This window comes from Pan paniscus, chromosome 18 (genome assembly GCF_029289425.2).
Source record: "Pan paniscus chromosome 18, NHGRI_mPanPan1-v2.0_pri, whole genome shotgun sequence".
In the NCBI taxonomy this organism is placed as follows: domain Eukaryota; kingdom Metazoa; phylum Chordata; class Mammalia; order Primates; family Hominidae; genus Pan; species Pan paniscus.
Window position 1 is genome coordinate 80,153,474 of NC_073267.2, and position 8,290 is coordinate 80,161,763.

Sequence of the window (8,290 nt, forward strand, 5' to 3'; positions counted from 1 at the left end):
GACCCCACCTCCTGACTTCATCCTCTTGGAGGTTAGGATTTCAACATATGAGTTTGACAGGGACACAGACATTGAGACTATAGTAGCTGTATATGTGAATGGTCACATCTATCAGTGGCAGAGACAGACAGCTACAGACCTTATTAGATCATTTGTTTAGGTTCATGAAGTGGACTATTCTGATCCTGGAGAAGAGAAAAGAATTAGGTAAATGTGGCATGCCTAGACCTCTCTGAAATAGAATACACCTGCAAATTTGAGTTTAGTATTGGGGACCACATTTTAAGTTGTATATTTCAAATTAGTGTATGTCCAGGATGGTGAGAGGACTTGAAACCAACTCTTTCTTCAGTGACGTTCTGAATATTTATCAGGCACCAAACACTACCAACCACTGAAAATACAGTGGTAAAAGACAAATATGAAAACTACCCTCATGGAGCTTACAGTCTAAAGGGGAAAATGAAATCATTAAACAGGCACACACACAAGCTATCTATCTAGCTAACGAAAACTCATGACGGAGCTGTGATATACAGGTGGGGTGAATGGGTCCTAATTTAGAATGTGTCAGAGGCAATATCTAGAAGGAAATAATATTTAAACTGAGGGCGGAAGGATGGGAAAAATAGGTTGAAGAGCATTCTGGAAGAGTGTAACAGTCCTAAGATGGGAAGAAATTTGGCATGCCCTAGTGGCAGGCTGCTGTCACTCTAATGCAATAAAGGAGAGGAGAAGGGAGACTGAGGTAGCATCACAGAGGAAGGCTTGGGTCATACCACTCAAGGTTTGAAGTGGAGGCTGAAATTTACTCAGTGTCATGGGAAGCCACTGAGGGTTTTCAAGCAAGGGAGTGACATGATCTGCTTGACATTTTAGAAAGACTGTTCTTGGCTCTCACATGAAGAATGGCTGAAGAAAGGTGAGCCAGGAATGGGGGCGATTAAGAGACTACATGAGCCCAGGCTGGAAATGGTCATGGTAGCTGAGATGAAGAAATACATGTGAATTCATATATACTGAAAAGAAAAATTGGCAGCTTCTGTGTTAAAATGCAGGTAGGGTGTGAGATGGCAAGGAATCAAACATGACTTTCAGGTGACTGTCCCTTGATACAATGGGGAAGGACACATCTGAGTGGGGTAGCGTAGGGGAAATCAAGAGGTATAACTGGAGGAAGTGGAGATGTTTCATCTCGGGAAGTAAAAACTCCAGGAAGACGTGCTTTATCATCATCTTTCAGTCAATTGTTAACTCTTTGGTCAGTCACAGATTCTTTTAGACCTTCTCTATAAAAACAGGCTCACATATGTAATATTGAATAGCATTTTCAGAGCTTCATGGACCATCTGAAACTGATCCATGGGTTGTTTGTGAACCCCAACTTAAGAACCCCTGTTTAAAATATGTGAAGTGCTGTCTCATAGAAAGAAACTGGCCTAGAGTCAGTATTGCACAATCTGGATTAAAGTCTGTGAAATTTGCGAGGCTCAGGTTCCCACTTGGGTAGATGAGAAGAATGATGCCTGCTTATCAGTTTAAATAGCTGTTCCAAGGTTTAAATGAGATAGTACTATATCTTAATTACTCTGGCCCTGTAACTACTAATATTATTGATAAATGAACCCACGTGGATATAGCTTGGATACAGCTTAAAGAGGGACTTTTGGCCAGGCGCACTGGCTCAAGCCTGTAATCCCAGCACTTTGGGAGGCCAAGGTGGGTAGATCACGAGGTCAGGAGATCGAGACCATCCTGGCTAACATGGTGAAACCTCATCTCTAATAAAAATACAAAAAATTAGCTGGGCATGGTGGCACATGCCTATAGTCCCAGCTATTTGGGAGGGTGAGGCAGGAGAATCACTTGAATCTGGGAGGTGGAGGTTGCAATGAGCCGAGATTGTGCCACTGCACTCCAGCCTGGGCAACAGAGTGAGACTCCATCTCAAAAAAAAGAAAAAAAAAAAAAAAAAGGGACTTTTGTAATGGTAGCTGTCTGTGGCCAGGATGGACTACCCAATGAAATGGTGATTTATAAAGTTATTCGAGTGAAATGTGAATGACGCCTTGCCCATAATGAGGTGGGGCATATTAGACCAGATGATATCTAAAACCCTACCCCACACATGGTTGTCATCAAAGCCTAACTCTATATAAATTTATAAGGTCCGGTGGAGAAGTAATCTGTATAAGACAGTGCTAAATAAAGCAATGCATACATGAGTTACAGTGGCAGACAGTGCTGGATGTTTTGCCCCAATCTGAACCCACACCCTCTTTTCCATAGTCATCTTTATCCAAGCGTGGCCACATGGCATTGTACTCAATGAACACGCTGAAGTTGCTGGTAAACCTCTTGCTTTTCTGGAAAAGAAAAGTGGCCTACCTAACTAGTAAGCACCTTTTGAAGTTTGTTCTTTTACGTTTACCTTCTTCTATCCTGGAATATGGAAGTGATGTCAAGAAATGAGGTGGCCATTTTGTGACCATGAAATAACAAGTTCTGAGGCAAAGTTTGAGAGAATAATAGAAATGTTTCATTTCTCTTGAATACATACCTAGGAGTAGAATTTCAGGATCATTTGGTAACTCTGTATGATAACCTTTGAGGAACTGCAAAACTGTTCTCCACTGTGGGGGCACCATTTCATACTCTCCCTAGCAAGGTGTGAGGGCACCAATTTTTCCACACGCTCACCAACACTTACTATTGTCATTTTGATTATAGCCATCCTAGAGGGGGTAAAATGGTCTCTAATTTTGGTTTTGATTAGCATTTCCCTTAATGATGGTGAGCATTATTTAATGTGTTTATTGACCATTTGTATACCTTCATTAGAGAAATGTCTATTCAGATCCCCAGCCCATTTTAAAAATTGGGCTGCCTTTCAATTATTGAGTTGCAACAGTTCTTTATATAGGCTGGATAAAAAATTTATTACTTGTGCTTTTCTTCTTGTATCCAAGAAAACTTTGCCCAATCCAAGATCATGAAACTTTACTCTTTGTGTTTTCTTCTAAGAGGTTTTTTTTTTTTTCTTCAGTACTTTTAGTTCTCACATTTAGGTCTATGATCCTTTCTGATTTTTTTTTTTTTGAGATGGAGTTTCGCTCTTGTTGCCCAGGCTGGAGTGCAATGGCGTGATCACAACCTCCACTTCCCAGGTTCAAGCCATTCTCTTGCGTCAGCCTCCCGAGTAGCTGAGATTACAGGCATGCACCACCACACCCGGCTAATCTTGTGTCTTTAATAGAGATGGGGTTTCTCCATGTTGGTCAGGCTAGTCTCGAACTCCCGACCTCAGGTGATCTACCTGCCTTGGCCTCCCAAAGTGCTGGGATTACAGGTATGAGCCACCACACTCAGCCCCTTTCTGAATGTTTTTGTGTGGCTAATTGTCCCAGCAGCATTTATTGAAAGGATCATTCTTTCCTTACTGAATTGTTTTGACACTTGTCAAAAGTCAATTGACCATAAATGTCAGGGTTTATCTCTAAATGCTCAATTTTATTCCACTAATCTACATATCTACCTTTCTATCAGTATCACAATATCTTGATTACTAGAATATTGTAAGTTTTGAAATTAGGAAGTGGGTAGGCAAAAAATTAGGAAGTGGATAGGTAAGAAAAAGTAGGAACTTTTTCTTTTCCAAAATTGTTTTCACAATTTTGGATCCCTTGCTTTTGCATAGGAATTTTAGGATCAACTCATCAATTTCTATGAAAAGCCAGCTGAGATTTTGATATAGATCATGTTGAATCTGTACATTAATTTGGTTAACATTGCCATCTTAACAGTATTGTTCAATGCATGAGCATGGAATATCATTTCATTAGGTTTTAAAATATTTCCGGGAGCTGGGCACAGTGGCTCATGCCTGTAATTCTAGCACTTTGTGAGGCTGTGGTGGGGGGGACTGCCTGAGGCCAGGAGTTCAAGACCAGCCTGGGCAACATAGCTCTAGAAAAGAAAAATTGATAGGGACAGGCGGTAGGGAAATTCTAGGCAGAAAAGTCAGGGTCTTTGGCAAAGCCCCACCCTCAAGTCTAGAACTGCAGCCCAAGGTGAGAACTTTACATCCCCATTTTCCTACTCGAATGTTCCCTTTTCCAAAACCACCCTGGCCCACCCCGCTCCCCTTCCCATACCCATAAAAACCCCAGGCTTCACTGCCAGAGAGCGGAGAAGGGGAGAAGAGAAGTAGCAGCTGAACGTTGAAGATAAGCAGTTTGATTTCAGAGGAATGGCTTGATGGTGAGACTTCAGGGAAAGAATAGCTTCCGGCTCCCTCCCCTTTCCAACTCCCCTTCTTGCTGAGAGCCACTTCCATTGGCAATGAAATCCTCCACATTCACTACACTTCAATTTGTTTGTGTATCCTGATTTTTTCCTGGATGTTGGACAAGAGCTTGGGATACAGAAAGCTCAGGATACAGAAATCTGTCACACTGACCTTCTGCCCTCACAAAAAGGCAGAGGGTCCATCCACTGAGCTATTGAACACTTAAGCCATCTGTGGACAGCAAAACTAAATGAGCACTGTAACACATGCCCTCTGGGACTTCCAGGGTCATGGGTACTCCCCCTTAGATGCTGCCGTGGGACCTGCACGAAGTTTTTCTCCCATCAGTGCCCAAAAGTGCTCACTCTGACTCCTGCACCTGCTCACCTGCCTGCTCCCTCTCCTGCGAGGGGTTGAGAGCTGCAGGCTAAGTACGTAAGGCACCCCTGTCACGAGGCCCACAAAGGGGTCAAGGGAAATTTTCTGTTTCAGAATTAGCTGGGCATGGGTACAAGTGCCTGTCATCCCAGCCACTTGAGAGGCTGAAGTGGGAGGATCTCTTGATCCTGGGAGGTCAAGGCTGCAGTGAGCCATGATCATGCCACTGCACTCTAGCCTGGGTGTCAGAGTGAGACCATGTCTCTTAAAGATGAAGAAAAATATATTTCTTTTAGCAGTGTTTTCTAGTTTGCAGTCTATGAGTTTTACATTTTTTTTTCTTTTTTTTTTTGAGACGGAGTCTTGCTCTGTCGCCGAGGCTGGAGTGCAGTGGCGTGATCTCAGCTCACTGCAAACTCTGCCTCCTGGGTTCAAGCCATTCTCCTGCTTCAGCCTCCCGAGTAGGTGGGACTACAGGCGCCTCCCACCACGCCTGGCTAATTTGTTTTGTATTTTTAGTAGAGACGGGGTTTCACCGTGTTAGCCAGGATGGTATCGATCTCCTGACCTCATGATCTGCCTGCCTCAGCCTCCCAAAGTGCTGGGATTACAGGCGTGAGCCACCACGCCCAGCTAGTTTTACATTTCTTCTGTTAAATTGATTCCTAAGTATTTTATTCTTTTGATACTGTTGTAAATGGAATTATTTTCTTAATTTAATTTTTGCAACATTCATTTCAAATGTATGGAAATACAATTGGTTTTTTAATATTGACCTTGTACCCTGCAACCTTGTTGAACTTGTTTATTAATGCTAACAATTTTTAGTGTATTTCATAGGATTTTCTATATATAAGATTATGTCATCTGCACATTGTTTCATCTCTTCCTTTTCAATCTACAATGCCCTTTATTTCTTTTCTTGCCTAATTGCTCTGGCTAGAGCACCCAGTACAATGTTGAATAGAAGTGAAGAGAGCAGATATCCTTGTCTTGTTTCCGATTTTATAGGAAAAACATTTGGCCTTTCACCATTAAGTACAATGTCAGCTGTGGATTTTTTGTAGATGACCTTTATCAGGTTGAATAAACTCCCTCTAATCCTAGTTTGTTCTTATCATGAAACGGTGTTGGACTTTGTCAAATGCTTTTTCTGCATCTGTTATTCAGATGATTATGTTTGCCCTTTATTCTGATAATGTAGTATATTACGTTAATTGATTTTTTAGATGTTAAAACAACCTTGTATTCCTAGGGTAAATTCCACTTGGTTATAGTATATATTTCTTTTCTTTTTGTTTTTTTTTTTTGAGATGGAGTCCCACTCTGTCACCCGGGCTGGAGTGGAGTGCAGTGGCGCAATCTCAGCTCGCTGCAAGCTCTGCCTCCTGGGTTCACGCCATTCTCCTGCCTCAGCCACCTGAGTGCTGGGACTACAGGCTCCCGCCACCACGCCCGGCTAATATTTTGTATTTTTAGTAGAGACAGGGTTTCACTGTGTTAGCCAGGATGGTCTTGATCTCCTGACCTTGTGATCCACCCGCCTCGGCCTCCTAAAGTGCTGGGATTACAGGAGTGAGCCACCGCGCCTGGCAGTGTATATTTCTTTTTATATGTTGCTGAATTATTATGGAAAAAACCTCAGTTTCTTTTGCACCAACCTAATAGATTTGCCAGTACAGTTGTCTGTCAGCATCTGTGGAGGATTTATTTTAGGACTCCCCATGGATACCAACATCTGCAGATGCTCAAGATCCTTATATAAAATGGTATATTATTTGCATATAGCCTACATGCCTCTTTCTGTATACTTTATTTAATTTTTTAATAATTTCAACTTTTGTTTTAGATTCAGGGAGTACATATGCATGTTTGTTACATGGGTATATTGCACGATGCTGAGGTTTGGGTATGAATGATTCGTCATTCAGGTAGTGAGCAGGTAGTTTTATAACCCTTGATTCTCTCACCATATCCCCCGCCAGTAGTCCCAGTGTCTGTTTTTCCCATCTTCATGTCCATGTGTACCCAATGTTTAGTTCCCACTTATAAGTGAGAACATACAATATTTTGTTTTCTGTTCCTGCATCAATTCACTTAGGCTGATGGCCTCCAGCTGCATTCATGTTGCTGCAAAGGACATAATTTCATTCTTTTTTTACGGCTGTGGTATTTATGTACCACGTTTTTTTTTGTTTGTTTGTTTTTTTACCTAATCTACCACTGATGGATATTTAGGTTGATTCCATGTCTTTGCTATTGTCAATAGTGCTGTGATGAACATATGAGTGCATGTGTATTTTTTGTAGAAGGATTGATTTTCCTTGGGGTATATACCCAGTGATGGGATTGCTGGGCTGAATGGTAATTCAGTTTTAAATTCTTTGAGAAATCTTCAGACTGCTTTCCACAGTGGCTGAACTCCTACCAGCAGTGTATAAGTGTTCCCTTTTCTCTGCAACCTCACCAGCACCTGTAATTTTTTGACTTTTTAATAAAAGCCATTCTGACAGGTGTGAGGTGCTATCTCATTGTGGTTTTGATTTGCTTTTCTCTAATGATTGGTGATGTGAGCATTTTTTTATATGTTTGTTGGCCACTTACATGTCTTCTTTTAAGAAGTGTCTATTCATGTCTTTTGCCTACTTTTTTAATAGGGTTATTTGTTTTTTGCTTGTTGAGTTGTTTAAGTTTCTCATAGATTCTGGATATTGCTCCTTCATCAGATGCTGACATGGTTTGGATTTGTGTCCCCAACCAAATCTCATGTTGAACTGTAATCCCCAGTATTGAGAAGAGGCCTGGTGGGAGGTGATTGGATCATGGAGGCAGATTTCCCCCTTGCTGTTCTTGTGATAGTGAGTTATCATGAGATCTGTTTGTTTCAAAGTGTGTAGCACCTCCCTCTTTGCTCTCTTCCTCTTGCTCTGGCATCTAAGATGTTGCCTGTTTCCCCTTTGCCTTCTGCCATGATTGTGACTTTCCTGAGCCCTCCCCAGAACCTGTAAGGTCTGCTGAACTATGAGCCAATTAAACCTCTTTTCTTTTAAATTACCCAGCCTCAGGTAGTTCACCGTCACCCAGGCTGACTCACTGCATCTTTGACATCCCCAGAGGGCTCAGGTGACCTTCCTACCCTAACCTTCCAAGTAGCTGGGGCTACAGGCATATGCCACCATGCCTGGCTGATTTTTGTGAGGTTTTTTTTTTTTTTTTTTTGGTAGAAATGGGGTTTTGCCATGTTGCCCAGGCTGGTCTCAAACTCCTGGGCTTAAGCAATCTGTCCACCTTGATCTCCCAAAGTGTTGGGATTATAGGCATGAGCCACTGCACCTGGCCTAATTTATATATTTTTTATTGTTGTATTATTAGTTTTAATTTTTTGGGATATTTTTGATCTGCAATTGGTTGAATCCATGGATGCTGAACCCATGGATATGGAGGGCCACCTGTATTTTTTTGAGGATTTTTGTGTCTGTAGTCATAGGGGATGTTGGTCTGTGGTTTGTTTTCTTGTTATGTCTTTTGTTTTGGTGTCAGGGTAACACTGGCCTCATACAATTGGTGAAAATGTGTTCTCTCCTCTTTTTTGAAGAGTTTGTGAAAGAATAAGTACTAAATCTT